The following is a 16,831-nucleotide window of genomic DNA, read 5'->3' on the forward strand; positions in this document are numbered from 1 at the left end:
AGCCCCTCACTACCCTTATCTCCCCTTACGCTCTTAACCGAAACCTCCGCTCACAGGACAAATCCCTCCTCTCTGTTCCCTTCTCCACCACCGCCAATTCCAGGCTCCGCCCTTTCTGCCTCGCCTCTCCCTATGCTTGGAATAAACTTCCTGAGCCCATACACCAAGCCCCCTCCCTGCCCATCTTCAAATCCTTGCTCAAAGCCCACCTCTTCAATGTCGCCTTCGGCACCTAACCATTGTACCTCTATTCAGGAAATCTAGACTGCCCCAATTTGATTGTCTGCACATTTTGTCCATTAGATTGTAAGCTCCCTCGAGCAGGGACTGTCCTTCTTTGTTAAACTGTACAGCGCTGCATAACCCTAGTAGCGCTTTAGAAATGTTAAGTAGTAGTAGTAGGAGTAGGAGTAGAAGAAGAAAGTGGAGGAGTGGCCTAGTGGTTAGGGTGGTGGACTTTGGTCCTGGGGAACTGAGGAACTGAGTTTAATTCCCACTTCAGCACAGGCAGTTGCTTGTGACTCTGAGCAAGTCACTTAACCCTCCATTGCCCCATGTAAGCCGCATTGAGCCTGCCATGAGTGGGAAAGTGCAGGGTACAACTGTAACAAAAAAAAAAAGTAAATGCAATAGAAAATGATACAAAATCAGTGAAGATACAAGTTAATAAGCAGGAAATTGATTTGCAACACGTGCAGTCAATACAAATGACTATGCTTAAAGACTTATCTAATCTTAGGAGAAAGACAGAGATTTTGGAAAATTGCTCAAGGAGCAATAATTTGCGTTTTATAAATTTTCCACAACAATCCCTGATCTCTCCCCGTGAGATGTTAAAAAATTACTTTAAAGAAGTTTTGGAAATAGGGGAAGAGAATATCCCCCCATTTTCACAGGTCTTTTACCTTCCCATGAAGAAAATGGATCAACAGAAACAGAACAATCAGGATAATCAAGGGTTAAATGTTACAGCCTTGTTGGAAACATCTGATATAGATCAAATAACAGCAACTACTTTGGTGGCTACTTTAGCTTTAACACCAGATAAGATCTGGACATTAAAGATGTTCTTTAAAAATTAGGAAAAAATCTTTAAAGGACTAAAAATTCGAGTATACCCGGATGTTTCGAGGGAAACGCAAAAACGACGTCAGAAATTTCTTCAGATGAAACAAGAGACACTGAAAATTGGAGCTACATTTTCCCTTAAGTATCCATGTAAATGCTTGGTCACACATCAGTCAACGAAATATGTATATTATGATCCTACCCAACTCTCTTCTTTTATAACATTAAAAATTAATATAGTAGAGTAACAACCTAAAAACTTAAAAACGATTGACGAACTAATGACCTATCTCTTTAACAAGGCATACCACAAAGATCAACCAATGTACACATACACAACTCCTCCACGTATATTCAGGACTGCCTTATAATATCTGCTTGTTATACTACTATCATGTTTCTTCATTATCATGTTGCCCAATGATCCTTCTGTAACACTAAATGTCTATTTTCTAATATATTTCCACTAGTCATGATGTATTGTAAGCCACATTGAGCCTGCAAAGAGGTGGGAAAATGTGGGATACAAATGCAAGAAATAAATAAACCGTTGTTTATTTCAATGCGAATGTGAGCACAACCGATGTACAGTGTTTAATTATTTTCCTCTAACTCCAACAAAGCATTATTGGACTCCACTTGTGGACTTATGTGAGGTTAAGGTTTCTTCTTTTTTTCCTTTTTATTTATATTTTTCCTTGAACTTTGTTCAATTGAATTTAATCGTATTTAACTGAACTTTCTGTACAAGTTTGTTAGGCTTGTGCTATGTAAAATTTAAAATAAATAAATAAAAGTAATTTAATTAATTCTGTCAGTGGATAGTATGACACAAATAAAAACTGACTCCTTGATTGTAATTGATTTGAATCTTGACAGGATTACACAGACACACATACATGTTCATTCAAAAGTATTTATGAGAATGAGAAGGAAAGTCATAAAACTGCAATAAAATTTGCCATGTGAATCACTATCCACCTTATAATCAAAAGAGAAAAACGCCTAGATTTCGACCCAAATCGGGAGATAGATGTTTATCTCACAAAAACGAATAAATCGGTATAATCGAAAGCTGATTTTGGACGTTTTCAACTGCACTCCGTCGCGGATGCGGACAAAGTTGATGGGGGCGTGTCAGAGGTGTGGCGAAGGTGGAACTGGGGCGTGGTTATCGGCTGAGGATAGATGTACGTGTTAGGGCGATAATCGAAAAAATAAAGGCATTTTTAGCGGAAATTTAGGACACTTTTGTTGGACCCTTTTTTCACACGAACAGGTCCCAAAAAAGTGCTCTAAATGACCAGATGACCATCGGAGGGAATTGGGGTTGACCTCCCCTGACTCCCCCAGTGGTCACTAACCCCCTCCCACCACAAAAAAAGGAGGTTTCACAACTTTTTATTTTTACCCTCAAATGTCATACCCACCTCCCTGGCAGCAGTATGCAGGTCCCTGGAGCAGTTGTTAGGGGGTGCAGTGGACTTCAGGCAGGTGGACCCAGGCCCATCCCCCCCTACCTGTTACAATTGTGCTGCTTAATGCTTATTAGTCGTCCAACCCCCCAAACCCACTGTACCCACATGTAGGTGCCTCCCTTCACCCCTTAGGGCTATAGTAATGGTGTAGACTTGTGGGCAGTGGGTTTTGAGGGGGATTTGGGGGCCTCAACACACAAGGGAAGGGTGCTATGCACCTGGGAGCTCTTTTACCTTTTTTTTTTTTTTTTTTTTGTAAAAGTGCCCCCTAGGGTGCCCGGTTGGTGTCCTGGCATGTGAGGGGGGACCAGTGCACTACGAATCCTGGCCCCTCCCACGAACAAATGCCTTGGAGTTATTCGTTTTTGAGCTGGGCGCTTTCATTTTCCATTATCGCTGAAAGACAAAAACGCCCAGCTCACAAATTGTCGAATAAAACATGGACGTCTATTTTTTGCGAAAATACGGTTCGGTCTGCCCCTTCACGGACCCGTTCTCGGAGATAAACGCCCATGGAGATCGACGTTTTTGTTTGATTATGCCCCTCTAACTGTGGTAACTTAGGGCTACGTTTACTGAGCAGCAGTAAACCCAATGAAGGCTTACCGCTCGCTATACAGGAAATGCTTTACTTGCCGCATGGCCATTTCCTGCAGGAAGGAGACTTCCCTTTTACCAACTGCAGTAAAAGGGTCCTCGGCGCATGTGTAAAACACGTGCCGACGCCTGCACTGGCCCTCTTTTGCTGCAGCTTGGTAAAAGGGGCTCTTAATACTGCAAGTTAGTGACTCCTACAGTCAATGAATAACACAACTTGTGGTCAACCTATTCTGCTCCCTGGGAGCACTGGGCCACTAATGTGCAGTCCGGTGCTCCAGGGAAGCATTCTTAAAGGGTCTGGTGCTGTATTATTAGCCATCTCTTATATTTCAGCTTGACCCCTAGAGATATGGGTCTCAGCACCATGTTGAACCCAGGACTACAAGGGGTACAAGTGTCTAGACTGTCAAGGAAGAGGAGGAAGAGGCAACCATCAGTATCAAAACACCGAACAAGAGGCTAAGTGTTTTATGAACTTCTTGTTTGAATTTGTTTAAGAACAGTTACGAAGCAATAATTTTTCTTAAAATTAGAAAGCATGACAAGTGCTCCGTTTTGTTGAATTGAAAAGTGAAAATATTGGGGTGTTTTTTTGCCTATGATGAGGTACGAATCCCCTTATGATCAGCGATTGGTCAATGGGAGTACGTGTTGCTGGTGAAATCAGATTTTGATCCTGCAGCACCCTTGATGCTTTTTCCCCCCAAGTTTCGATACCAGCGTGGTGGTGTATATAATATATAGCCACTTTGGTTAGGTGTTCTTTGCTTTTCTTCCATACATAAGCAGTGGGAAGTACTTTATGTTAAAATAGTGCATGACATTGCCATTTAATGCACATTAAGGGAAAAACTCACGTATTATTCCCTTTAATGCATGTTAGTAACTAACCCTTTAGTTATTTTAGATGAGCATATTAACTACCACCTACACATTTCCCATCAAATCAACACACTTTAAAAACCAAAGCTTTTGAGACCAAATTTCAGTCTCCTCATGGAGCTTGATGGTCTGTGGCTGCTACTGGAAAACAGAGTGCTCTAAAAATAAATGGAAAACAAATTAGGTAAACAACATAAAACACCCCATCAATCAAATGAAAACAAAAACAACATTAAAAAAAAATCCTGCATATCCCAGTAAATTCAGATCTGCAGCTTGGGCATATTAGAATCCCCTACGGACAAGTTACATACTCCATGGTACTCCATAAGCTATTCAAACAAAACCTCCTCAAAGCACGGTTTCTTGGAATGAGACAGTCAGTTGAAGCAAATCCCACAGTGCTTTGAACTGTAGCTCCTATACTGGAAGAAAGTGTCCAGGGATGCAGCGGTTAAAAGACTATGAAGTGTGGTCATGTAGTGTGATTACCTTTGGCAAATATCAATTCAATGCTGTTGCAAGAAAGAATTAGCTTGTGCCACAATATTAATTCCACAAATTAAATAGAACAGTTGCGTTTAATTACTTCTAGAAAGAAAACAAGATGTAGGATACCTGGTCTTAACGAAAAGTTCTCTTGCACCCTCATTTTCTCTCCGGGCTTATGGTCCATTACAGTGTGGACTTAAGACATCGGCTGTTTACTTTTCACTCTGGAGGGCTCTTGTTACTGTAAAGAAACCAAATAGAACAAAATGCTCAGGACTCACGACCGGGAAAGCGAAAGCCTGGACTTGAGAAGAAAGCTGGCTTTGATTAAGCATGAAAGAGTGCAGAACTGAAAACACACCCGCACACTCACATGATGTGCCTTCAATAATCCCATTCAGTACATTGTTGTACGCCTGTTGTACGCCTGTTGTACTGTAATGAAGCAACATGCTCGCAAAAATCAAAGAAACAAAACCAAGAGGGGGGGAGGTTCATATCTCATAACTCTCCAAAGGGATGTAAGTGTCCCAGAGCAGTCTAGAGAAGACATGAAAGCCACATTGAGCCTGCAAATAGGTGGGAAAATGTGGGATACAAATGCTACAAATAAAATAAAAGGTCTTTTGTACTTTATCTTTACCTATATTCTTTATTAAATTTCTTGTATACCACTTATATTAACACAGAGTGCTCATTCAATTCGGTTTACGTAAAACCATGCATAAAATAATCAACATACAGCATCTCAACACACAAATTATCACATGTAACACCGTTTGCAAAAAGCCCTGAGCTGCATCTTTTTGCAAATGGGGAAGCAGGTCTTGTGGACTGAAATGCCATTTGTCTGATGTGGGACTTGTTATGAACAAGTTCTAAAAGTGCTGTGTATTATATACAGACTAGTAAAAAAGCCCCCTTTCTGATGCAAATGAAACGGGGGCTAGCAATGTTTTCTTTTGTGTGCATGTGGGAGTGTGTGTGTCCCTGCCCTCTGGCCTCTCTCCCCTCCCCCCTCTGAGTCCTTCACTGTTACAGAGCCAGCGATTTGATTTCGTGCTCTGCTGTTTTCCTTCACTGACTGTGTTACAGAGAGGGCGGGGCAGACACTCATAGGGAAACCGGATATCTCGCCCCCTTCACACTTCCGGCTGGAGGCTTCATAGAACGTTGGTGTTGCTTTTTATATAGAGAGATAAGTTAAGTAGTTACTTTCTTGTTTCTCTTTTTAGAGATTTTTGGTAGTTTTTTTTTTTAATTTTCTTTGCAAGAAATGTTCATGGCTTATGATGTGCCTGTTTTAAGGAAAAATAAGACAACTGAGGCAAATGATTGATGAAATTCTAAGAGCTTGGATCTGGAATAGCTGTGTGATGTAGGAGATCCTATAGCCTACTTTGTTATGAACATCCGATGCCCCTTTGCCTTGTATTCACAAAATAAAATAATATAATGCATTTTTTTGAGGGGGTAAGCAAACATGTGGACAATGGGGAGCCGGTTGATATTGTATATCTGGATTTTCAGAAGGCGTTTGACAAAGTGCCGCACGAAAGACTCCTGAAGAAATTGCAGAGTCATGGAATCGGAGGTAGGGTACTATTATGGATTAAGAACTGGTTGAAAGATAGGAAGCAGAGAGTAGGATTGCGTGGCCAGTATTCTCAGTGGAGGAGGGTAGTTAGTGGGGTCCCGCAGGGGTCTGTGCTGGGTCCGTTGCTTTTTAATGTATTTATAAATGACCTAGAGATGGGAATAACTAGTGAGGTAATTAAATTCGCCGATGACACAAAATTATTCAGGGTCGTCAAGTCGCAGGAGGAATGTGAACGATTACAGGAGGACCTTGCGAGACTGGGAGAATGGGCGTGCAAGTGGCAGATGAAGTTCAATGTTGACAAGTGCAAAGTGATGCATGTGGGTAAGAGGAACCCGAATTATAGCTACGTCTTGCAAGGTTCCACGTTAGGAGTTACGGATCAAGAAATGGATCTGGGTGTCGTCGTCGATGATACGCTGAAACCTTCTGCTCAGTGTGCTGCTGCGGCTAGGAAAGCGAATAGAATGTTGGGTGTTATTAGGAAGGGTATGGAGTCCAGGTGTGCGGATGTTATAATGCCGTTGTATCGCTCCATGGTGCGACCGCACCTGGAGTATTGTGTTCAGTACTGGTCTCCGTATCTCAAAAAAGATATAGTAGAATTGGAAAAGGTACAGCGAAGGGCGACGAAAATGATAGTGGGGATGGGACGACTTTCCTATGAAGAGAGGCTGAGAAGGCTAGGGCTTTTCAGCTTGGAGAAGAGACGGCTGAGGGGAGATATGATAGAAGTGTATAAAATAATGAGTGGAATGGATCGGGTGGATGTGAAGCGACTGTTCACGCTATCCAAAAATACTAGGACTAGAGGGCATGAGTTGAAACTACAGTGTGGTAAATTTAAAACGAATCGGAGAAAATTTTTCTTCACCCAACGTGTAATTAGACTCTGGAATTCGTTGCCGGAGAACGTGGTACGGGCGGTTAGCTTGACGGAGTTTAAAAAGGGGTTAGATAGATTCCTAAAGGACAAGTCCATAGACCGCTATTAAATGGACTTGGAAAAATTCCGCATTTTTAGGTATAACTTGTCTGGAATGTTTTTACGTTTAGGGAGCGTGCCAGGTGCCCTTGACCTGGATTGGCCACTGTCGGTGACAGGATGCTGGGCTAGATGGACCTTTGGTCTTTCCCAGTATGGCACTACTTATGTACTTATGTACTTTTAAAAATAAGAATTAAAATTTGAAATTTTTTTTCAGTGAGAGTAGTTGATTGTGTTGCCACGTAATTACTACCCCTGTTTTCGTTTGACATTTAGCTACAGCTGCCAATCAGAACCTTTAAACCGGCTTCATGTATTTTGTTAAATTTATAGACCTCTAAAATGGATAGCAGCAGGTGGGGATTAATTAACTGCAGGATTTGGGCTGTGGATGTTGTCATACCAAGAAAAAAACAGATGATATCACCAACTACCGACCAGTAGCATCAATCCCACTGGTAGTCAAACTGATGGAAAGCTTAGTAACCAAACAACTTACTGACTACATAAACAAATTCACAATATTACTATGAATCACAATCAGGATTCCACTCCAACCACAGTACCGAAACAGTACTAATCACTCTACTAGCCAAATTCAAACAACAAATAGCAACAGGCAAAAGCATACTTCTCCTACATTTCGACATGTCTAGAGCATTCAACATGGTAAACCACAATATATTACTAAGCATACTAGAATACTTAGAGATTGGTGGAAGTGTACTTAGCTGGATCAAGGGCTTCCTAACAACTAGAACTTATCAAGTGAAATCAAACTCGAATATATCATCTCCGTGGAAAACAAACTGTGGAGTACCTCAAGGATCACCACTCTCACCGCTCCTTTTCAACCTAATGATGATCCCACTAGCCAAATCCTTATCCAATCAAGGTCTCAACCCCTTCATATATGCAGATGATGTCACACTATACATCCCTTACAGACATGACCTAACAGAAATCACCAAAGAAATCACGGCCGCGCTCTGTTAAGACGCTGTGGATCGCTTTTCCTGTTGTTAGAGAATGCCGAAACGACGAGGGAGAATAGCGGCTAGAGCCTCCCCGCTACCTCCCTCCTTATCTGGTCCAATTGACCGATACTTTCGACCACAAGGAGCCGTTCAACAAGGCGGAACGCCGCCGGTAGGGAACGCCGGCGATCGGGAGATATCGGCTTCCCCCGGCTTTGAAACCACTCTGAGCCCCGCCGCACGTACTCCGCCTCCCCAGCCGATTGGTGCGAGTTCCTTCCTCTCTGGATCGACGGGGTCCCCCCTGGAAGGTGTTAGGGGCCCGGAAGAACGTCGTGAGGAAGCTTCAATTCTATCTGAGGAGGGACTGGAGGGCAGTTTGCCCATGGAATCGCCGCGGAACGAGGGGAGAGGAGCTGAGGGACAAAGTGCGAGCCATGATCAGATGTTTGAAAGGTGTGTACTACCTAAAGAGTTAGTAGTTAAACCAAGGGAAGTGACTTTAGACGCTTTATGGGATTTAGTATCTAACCTGGGACAGACTTTCTTGAAGCAGATTAATGAAGTTTCACCAAAAATAAAGACTTTAGAAATTGACTTACAAAAAAAAGAGGAAGATATCAAGGTTTTGAAAGATAAAGTTGATAAAATGGACCATAAGATTAAAAATTCTGAATTATTACAACCTACAATGATAAAAGACTTGACAAATCTCAGGTATAAAATGGAGACTTTTGATAATTATACTAAGAATCATAACCTGAGATTTGTTAATTTTCCTAAAATACAAAATGTTGCTCCTCTTGAAATGTTGAAACGATACCTTCGGGAAGTTTTGAATGTGCCGGAACAGAACCTACCACCGTTTTCTCAAGTGTATTATATCCCAGGGAAGCGCCTGAATCAAGTAGCGGAAAAGCCTATAGATATATCTCTCTTGCTTGAAACTTCTGACACTGAATTAGCAACAGCCGCCACTTTGGTGGCGACTGTTGCGTTATTGCCTGACAAGGATTGGATTTTCCGTTTGTTTTTCCGTAATAAGGACAAAACTTTTTTAAGTTTTAAAATTTTGCTATTTCCAGATGTCTCTAAGGAGACAAGACGACGGAGGAAACAATTTTTGCTCCTTAGGCCAGAAATTCTGCACTTGGGGGGTACCTTCTTTTTAAGATACCCCTGCAAGTGCATAGTAAGGCTTAAGGAGAAGAAATATGTATTTACAGAACCTGCACATGTATCGACACTTATAACCTCAGTAAAAAGCGAGAAGCATTAAAGAAAGGAACTTCTCCACTTAACAGAGTTTGGAATCCTGTATTGTTTTCCTTTATATATTTCTCCCTTAGATTTACTGAAATCTTGGATCTTAATTTATGGACTTGAGTGTCACTTATCCTTTTGAGAATGTAATTTTATTTTCTCCTTTTTCCTTTGATCAATGTATTAAATTTGTTTGATATTGACACTTTTCCAACACAAGATGTTTCTTGTATATATTGTTTAAACTAATAAATATAAATTAAAAAAAAAAAAGAAATCACACTCAGCTTGAACATCATGAACTCATGGGCGAACGCATTTCAACTAAAACTATCTTAAGTAGAGGAGTGTGGTAGCCGTGTTAGTCCACTCTTAAGGTTGACAACTAAAACTAAACACCGACAAAACACACTGTCTAATCCTCTCATCCCAATATAACACACCCTCCAACATAACCACCCCAGACTACACCCTCCCTGTCTCAGATAGCTTGAAAATACTTGCAGTTATAATCGATCGTAATCTCATACTTGAAAGCCAAGCAAAAGCCACAACAAAGAAAATGTTCCACTCTATGTAGAAACTCAGAAGAGTGAAACCATTCTTCCCTAGAGAAACATTTCGCAAATTGGTACAATCAATGGTACTAACCACCTTATAATCGAAAGAGAAAAACGCCTAGATTTCGACCCAAATCGGGAGATAGAAGTTTATCTCACAAAAATGAATAAATCGGTATAATGGAAAGCCGATTTTGGACGTTTTCAACTGCACTCCATCACGGAAGCGTACCAAGTTGACGGGGGCGTGTCAGAGGCGTGGCGAAGGTGGAACTGGGGCGTGGTTATCGGCCGAGGAGAGATGAGCGCCTTTCGCCGATAATGGAAAAAAAAGTATGCGTTTGTAGCTAGAATTTAGGGCACTTTTCCTGGACCCTGTTTTTTCACGAATAAGGCCCCAAAATGTGCCCTAAATGACCAGATTACCACCAGAGGGAATCGGGGATGACCTCCCCTGACTCCCCCAGTGGTCACTAACCCCCTCCCACCACAAAAAATGATGTTTCACAACTTTTTATTTTCACCCTCAAATGTCATACCCACCTCCCTGGCAGCAGTATGCAGGTCCCTGGAGCAGTTGTTAGGGGGTGCAGTGGACTTCAGGCAGGTGGACCCAGGCCCATCCCCCCCCTACCTGTTACAATTGTGCTGCTTAATGCTTAGTCGTCCAACCCCCCCAAACCCACTGTACCCACATGTAGGTGCCCCCCTTCACCCCTTAGGGCTATAGTAATGGTGTAGACTTGTGGGCTGTGGGTTTTGAGGGGGATTTGGGGGGCTCAACACACAAGGGAAGGGTGCTATGCACCTGGGAGCTCTTTTACCTTTTTTTTGTTTTTGTAAAAGTGCCCCCTAGGGTGCCCGGTTGGTGTCCTGGCATGTGAGGGGGACCAGTGCACTACGACTCCTGGCCCCTCCCACGAACAAATGCCTTGGATTTATTCGTTTTTGAGCTGGGCGCTTTCATTTTCCATTATCACTGAAAAACAAAAACGCCCAGCTCACAAATTGTCGAATAAAACATGGACGTCTATTTTTTTCGAAAATACGGTTCGGTCCGCCCCTTCACGGACCTGTTCTCGGAGATAAACGCCCATAGAGATAGACTTTTTCGTTCAATTATGCCCCTCTAAGCCACCTAGACTACTGCAATGGAATCTATGCAGGATGCAAAGAACAAATCACAAAGAAACTCCAAATTGGATAAAACACAGCAGCCAGACTCATATATGGAAAATCAAGATTCGAAAGCGCAAAGCCTCTACGAGAAAAACTACACTGGCTCCCAATCACAGAATGTATTGCGTTCAAAATCTGTGCCCTCGTTCACAAAATCATCAATGCTGAAGCCCCGGGATGCATATAAGACTTCATAGACCTCCCAATCAGAAATACAACAAGATCAACAGGAGGATACTTAAATCTCCACTACCCAAGCTGCAAAGGACTCAAATACAAATCAACCTATGCATCGGCTTCTCCTATATAAACACACAATTATGGAGCACACTACCAAATGCCATGAAAACAACATATGACCACATATACGTCCGGAAACTACTAAAAACTTACCTGTTCAAAAAGGCATACCCGAACAACCCAACTTAAATGCCTCAACTCTGCAACACAAGAAAACTCGATTGGACATAAATTACCTCTTCCTCCTTATAATTCCTAAATCTGACTGTCATGCACGAACTTTACTCTACCACAACTTCACTTTGTAATTGTTCATACCGATATTGGCAATCGCATCTACGGTACTATGTAAGCCACATTGAGCCTGCAAATAGGTGGGAAAATGTGGGGTACAAGTGTTACAAATAAATAAATACACTTTCAGCCCAAATCATGGTTGCTCCTTCAAATTCTGCACCTAAAGGAGTGTTTTAGACCTTCCCTTTAAGTAGTAAAGCCTGAGATATTCATGTCTCATCCCCACAACACTAACTGGATTGGATAAAAGGGTCTAGGGTCCCTGTTGGTACAGTATTTATATAGATACAGACACATTGTATCAACAGGATGTGAGCCTGGCTCATGGCAGATTAGACCTATAGATATAGATAATGTATAAATGACAGTTTTCAAAAGTGTTAGTTGGGCTTTACCTGTGTAACCTTGGGTGTTACATGGATAAAGTCAACTAAAAGAAAATTTAACTCCACTTAATAGGTGCAAAGTAAGCATGTACTTCACAATGGGACCCTTTTACTAAGCCACAGTAAAAAGCGTACTTTTTGAGCATGCGCTGGGTCATTTTTTACCACGTCTAGGAAAAGGGGTGTTTTTTTAAGGGGCCAGAAAATAGATGTGCACTAAAATTGAAACCAGCGTGCATTCATTTTCAGCCCGAGACCTTAACTTCCACCCATTGGCCTAGTAGTAAGATCTCATGTGCTAGCCGCGCGGTAAGCTATGCATTGTACGCCAACTGCTGTTTACCACCAGGTAAGCAGCCCAGGTAGAAAATAGAAAATTGTTTTCTACAGCGGGATTCAGCAAGCGCCAAATTCAAAATTACCGCCTGGCTTACAGCCAGGCAGAAGTGACAATTTGGCGCATGCTGTATGCCCATAGGCCCTTACGCATCTTAGTAAAAGAGCCCCAATGTGCATTTCTTAAAAATAAGGGCACCTGGAGGCATCTACAACAAGAGAGAAAACCGTGGGGTAGTATTTTCCACGTAATTCAACTCAACAAATTTTCATTTAATTCAAATTTAACATTTGAATTCCGCTCACACACTGCAATGCGATTATATCAATAATTAATGGACAAAATCTTTAAATCGTCACATAAAATTGAAAAGAAAGCTCAACAAAATAAAAATAAAAAATGAACAGCGACAGTTAAAATAAACATAATATCAAAAAATGTTAAATTTCAAAGATGAAGACATTGAAAAAGCTGAGCAGAAAAAGAAAGCTAAATTAAAATGGAATGATAGCACAAGAGCATACTACAAATATAAAAATCAACTTGTCATTTATTTCTGGCTCTAAACTGATCAAGCATCAGGCGCAAGGTCACGCATTATTTTACTAGGATATAGGTATGAGGGTTATAGTACTTGTGAATTTCATGCACTGAGTTTGTTTGTTTTTTATGTTGCAGCAGCGGTGATTCAAAAGCCATTCCTTGAGCACCCCCAGCCAATCTAGTTTTTAAGAGATCCACAATGAATATGCAGGAGATAGATTTGCATGCAAAGGAGACGGTGTATGCAAATCTACCTCATGCATATTCATTGAGGATGTCCTGAAACTCAGTCCTGCTAGGGATTACTCCAAGACCAGGTTTATTGTATTATGTGCTGTGTTCATGCATGCAGGATTCATGGAATATAAATTTGCATGCATGTGAAAAGAAATCAGTGGTACTGGTGTCGTATCATACAGGCTCAGTCTCAGCACGTATGGTGTGTGACCTTAGACCAATGTGTTTTGTGGAATGTATGTGTGTGCTCTGAACCATAGGGCTTTTCTGTTTTAAGTTAATTTCATTTTATATACCAGTATTCCCAGATGTAATGCCTTGAAATCTCTGCAGAAGCTACCAGAGCAAGAGAGAGAGCCAGACTGGAGTGTCCTTAAAAATGTGGGCACAGAAAGGAGATGCTTCTCAACCTTCTCTGTATGGAAAGGACCTTAAATGTGTTCCTTCTAGGGGATTCCACGGGCACAACATTTTATTTTCTAGTTTTGGGGGCATTCTTACCAGTGGCGTTCCGACCCTAGCTGACACCCGGGGCGGATTGCCGATGCGCCCCCCCCCCCGGGTGCAGCGTGAACCCCCCCCCCCCCCGGTGAAATGACACCTCTCCCCCTCCCCCGGCAAAATGACACCCCCCCCCGGGTGCACGCCGCTGGGGGGGGGTGCCGCAGCGCGCGCCTGTTGCCCTGTCTCCAAGTTCGCAATTCGCATGTGTTCACTGCTCCCTTTGAGTCTGCCCCAGAACAGGAAGTAACAGGGCAACAGGCGTGCGCCACGGCACCCCCCCCCCAGTGGCGTGCACCCGGGGCGGACCGCCCCCCCTTGGTATGCCACTGATTCTTACTAAGCTGTGGTAAGCGCTACTGCACGCTTAGAGGTCCTTTTACTAAGCCACACTAAAAAGTGGCCAGTGCTGTCAGCATGTGGGTTTCCCACACACTGTGGCCACTTTTAGCGTGGCAGTAAAATGGCCACATTTGGGTGTTTTGTGTTATGGCCACATGCTAATTTCCCCATTAGCGAGTGACCATTACGGCCGGGAGCCCTTACCGCCACCTAGTTTGGAGGCGGTAAGGGATCCCAAGCTAATCAGGCAGCGCGTGGTAACATGTCCGCGCTACCCAATTAGCGCAGGCACATCTACTTTCTGCCCCCCAGACTCACCTTCCATGCTGGAAAATAAAAAATGTTTTTCCAGCACTGGATTAGCGTGAGCGAAGCAGAACACTACCGCAGGATGCCTCAGCACGTCCCATGGTAGTGCTCTTTTACCGCTCGGTAGGTCTACCTTGCCTTAGTAAAAGGGCCCCTCACTACAGCTTAAACTGGCATACTGTGGAATGTACTCAGGTGTCTTGTGGTAACTGCCAAATCGGCATGCATTAACAGTCTTGCTATACCGCCCTAGAACGCATTATTTATTTACTAGTAAAAAAGGCCCGTTTCTGACACAAATGAAACGGGCGCTAGCAAGGGTTTCCTTAGTGTGTGTTTGTTTGATAGAGTGTGTTTGAGAGTGATTGTGTGTGAATGAGAGTGTGAATGTGTGTGTGTGTGAGAGAGAGAGTGTGGGTGTGAGCGTGTCTGTGAGAGAGTGTGTGTGTGAGAATGAGAGTGTATGCGAGTGTGTGAATGTGACACAGTGTGAGACAGAGTGTGTGGTGGTCAGTGTATGACAGTGAGAGAGACACTGTGTGTGTGGCAGAGATAACTCCCCCCTCCCTCTGTGTGGTCACAGGACCCCTCCCCCCTTCTGGTTCCACTCTCCCCTTCCTCTCATGTCTCTGGACACCCCCTTTCCCCCTCTGGTCTCGGTATCCCTCCCCCCTCTTCTTTCTCTCACACAGTCATGTTCGTGCTTGTTTGTGTCTGGCACTCTCTGGGACCTTGAGCTGGTCTTGGATGTATTTTGGAGACAGTGTCGTTATTTTTTGCAGGCTTGGGAGAGCTGTTTCTCTTTTGCTGCTTCTAGAGATACCTCCCCCCCCCCCCTCCCTCTCTGTGGTCTCAGTACCCCTCCCCCCTCCTCCTCCTCCCTCTTCTGTCACGCAGTCATGTTGGTGCTGCTTGGTTGTGTCTGGCACTGTCTGGGACCTTGAGGTGGTCTTGGATGTATTTTGGAGACAGTATCGTTATTTTTGTCAGGCTTGGGAGAGCTGTTTCTCTTTTGTTGCTTCTGTACTGAATTCTTTGTATCGGCCCGGCAGATGGGCATGCTCCGTTGCTGTACATCGGGTCTGGTTCAGTTGCTGTAGTGCTGGGGCCATCGAAACTTCCTCCGTCTCTGGACAGCGAATTTTGAATCAGATGTGGGAGTGGAGCCGTGCATTCCCCTGTTTGAAGGGGCGGGACTTGTGTTTTTTTTTTTTATCTAAACGCCGCTGCTGCTTTTTCTTCCTGTCCTCCTCCTGCTCCTCTGTGGCGCCGATTAAAGCAAGGTGGTTTAGAAGTCCGTGTGAGTGTTTGGGAGGGGGAGCTGAACTGGGTGCGGATGCGGTGGCTCGAGCTGGTAGTGCTGGCGTTTGCAGGAATCTCTGTCAACTGATTTCCTTCCTGGGTCGCGTGAACGCCAGCTTGGAGAATCATCACATCAAGACAGAGCTTCCAGAGTAAGGATGGCGATGTAGAGGTGGGTTACTTGTGGTCTTCGCCTGCGCTTTCTTTGCGGTTGATCCCCGTGCTGGTACACTGTGAAGGAGTGTGATAGACTTTTTCTGGCTGGCCTGGAGCAACTCAGTGACTGGTTTGTTTTTGCGGTTTGTCGCCAAGGGAGGGGGGGGCACTGACAGTTGATTCGTAGGCAGGGTGAGGAGTAGGGAAACACGCGGAGCGTGTTTCCCTACTCCTCCCCCTGCCTGGGAGATTTTCTGTTTTGCGTCTGTGCTTACGACGTCATCCGAGGCTTCACCCAAGGCACAGCCAATCAGCAGTGCAACACGGTCGGTGAATGTCATAGCTCCGCCCTCGACGTCATCACATTTGACGCGTGGGCGGGGCAGATACTCCTGGACTAAAATCGGTCTCTGCCGCCTCACTTTTAGAACGTTGGGAAAGTGAGGCTTCATTAGAACGTTGGAGGTGCATTTTATATAGAGAGATTATTGCATTTGTATGCCGCGCTTTCTCACTCAAAGCAGGTTCAACGCGGCTTACATAGTAAAAGGAATACAGAATATTGTTAGAGAGGGTAAAAGTTAATTATACCAGAATAATTGATGAGATGAGTAGGTAGAAAAAGGTAATGGAGAGGGGAGTAAGGTGGGAAATGAAGTCTGGGCAGTTTAAAGTAAAGTACAATCATAAAAATGAAAGGAACTGCAAATAATGATAAGAAAGTAGTAGGATAAAATAAGAATATAATAAAATTTAAAAAAATACATCCACTAAAAACATACTGCTGGTGGTTGATGCCCCACTCGTCAGGGAGCAAGACAAAGGAGCCCAAAGCCGAAAGGCAGGTTTGAAAGTCAGATTAGTTTGTGGGAAAAGCATCTCTAAATAAGAAATTTTTAGCTCCGATTTAAAAGCGGAGTGGGATTTTTCTAACCTTAAGTGCAATGGCAATGCATTCCACAAGGTGGAGGCCACCACACTGAAGATTTGGGTCCAAATAGTGTCTGGGTCTAAGGTACCAGAATGAAGGAATTACAAAGTGAAATTGTTGAGACAACCAGCAAGAATGAGAAGGTCAACAGGTGGAAGAGGTA

At 43.4% G+C, this 16,831-nt stretch overlaps 2 protein-coding genes across 2 annotated transcripts in view; one reads left to right on the forward strand and one right to left on the reverse strand.

The window, feature by feature from the left end:
- LOC115461991 (pro-interleukin-16-like) overlaps positions 1-16,831 on the reverse strand; it is a 121,274-nt gene that overhangs the window by 101,368 nt on the left and 3,075 nt on the right. The window contains exon 2 of the mRNA XM_030192043.1: positions 4,647-4,761. The gene's annotated coding sequence lies outside the window, so the exon portion shown is untranslated. The remainder of the gene's footprint in view (positions 1-4,646; positions 4,762-16,831) is intronic.
- LOC115462002 (olfactory receptor 2G3-like) overlaps positions 15,699-16,831 on the forward strand; it is a 50,198-nt gene continuing 49,065 nt past the window's right edge. Inside the window, exon 1 of the mRNA XM_030192053.1 lies at positions 15,699-15,753. The gene's annotated coding sequence lies outside the window, so the exon portion shown is untranslated. The remainder of the gene's footprint in view (positions 15,754-16,831) is intronic.

The sequence above is a fragment of the Microcaecilia unicolor genome, chromosome 1 (genome assembly GCF_901765095.1).
Source record: "Microcaecilia unicolor chromosome 1, aMicUni1.1, whole genome shotgun sequence".
NCBI lineage: Eukaryota > Metazoa > Chordata > Amphibia > Gymnophiona > Siphonopidae > Microcaecilia > Microcaecilia unicolor.